The 1,442-nt window shown below is 14.2% G+C and overlaps 1 protein-coding gene across 1 annotated transcript in view; it reads right to left on the bottom strand.

Annotated features, from left to right (window-relative positions):
• Positions 1-1,442, bottom strand: part of LOC102675194 (kinesin-associated protein 3) — a 7,722-nt gene that overhangs the window by 5,390 nt on the left and 890 nt on the right. The window lies entirely within an intron of this gene.

Below are 1,442 nucleotides of genomic sequence, written 5' to 3' on the forward strand. Positions count from 1 at the left end.
AATAAATTCTATAAAATAATAATTTAAGTTAAAATAAACAGAAAATAGATTATTATTAATTATGATGCTAGTGTAGATAATTTATTGGTATTAATAATGTTAATTGTTGTTCATAAACAAAAAAAATTCAAATTAATTTTAAAATTAAAATTAAAATAAAATTAAAATAATTATTTATGTTTATAATAATATGACTGTAAACAATAAAAATATATTTAAATGTTTACAGAAAAAAATCTTCAAATGATTCGTTTAATACACAGATAGATATAAGTTTTAATTTTTTAAGTGATATGTTTAAATTTAATAAAATATTAAATTTTTTACATTTTTTAATTTTTTAAGATAGCTTTATTTTGTATTTAAAATGTAAAAAAACAGGAAAAAACAGATCTTAATTTAAAATTAATATCATGATATTGGTGAATTTGGATATGTATATGATACAAATGTAGACATAAATAAATTAGAAGAACATATGTTTTAAATAAAATTATAACAGAATATTCTAAGTTCTAATTCTAGGTTATTAACAAATATAGCATTAACTATAAAAATATATTCTAAATTTGTTGATAATATAAAACTTTTACATTATAGGAAAAAACAGATAATATTCATTCTCTTTATTTATTTTTATTCATCTTTCTTTCATACCTTTATTTATATAAGAAACATAAGAAAATGTTATGTTTTAAATAGAATTTTATATAGATAAAAAGTATATATTTTTAATAATAACAAAAAACGTGGCTTTTATTATGAGAAACATGTTTAAAATCTTATATTTTACATATATGTATAGATATTGTTTAACAATAATATAATACATAATATAATTGAATATTTTCGATGAAAAATCAGATAAATCTATTCAATATAAATTTAAAAATGATATTAAATATGGATATCAAAAAAAAAAAAAAATTTCTTATTTACATTATGTTTACATTATTATTTACTTAGTTACATTATTATGCAATTTTGATATTAAAACAAGAAATTGCTCAAAATAATATTATATCATGCTGATATTGAATTAAATGAATTAATTGAATTAATAGAACATGGGATTTTATTTCATCATTTATGATTATATATTTATTATTATTATTATATATTTGGTCAAACAAACCTAACATATTTCTAATTTAAAATTTTGATTCAAAAATTTTTATAGAATTCTATTGATAATATAATTAAATTATAATAAATATAATTTAAGTTATATATTATATATACAATATCATATATACATAATAAATATTAATGTATATTTTATAAAGAACATAAAGATAATTTACATATATAAATTTTAATAGGAATGTTCCATTTTTAAATATTGGCACATTTTACTATAATATATTGTAATATACTGTATAATATATATGTATTATTATATTGTTTTATTATTTAATATATTTACAATATATCATTATTAT

Source organism: Apis dorsata, unplaced genomic scaffold (genome assembly GCF_000469605.1).
Source record: "Apis dorsata unplaced genomic scaffold, Apis dorsata 1.3 scaffold_982, whole genome shotgun sequence".
Classification (NCBI taxonomy): Eukaryota; Metazoa; Arthropoda; class Insecta; order Hymenoptera; family Apidae; genus Apis; species Apis dorsata.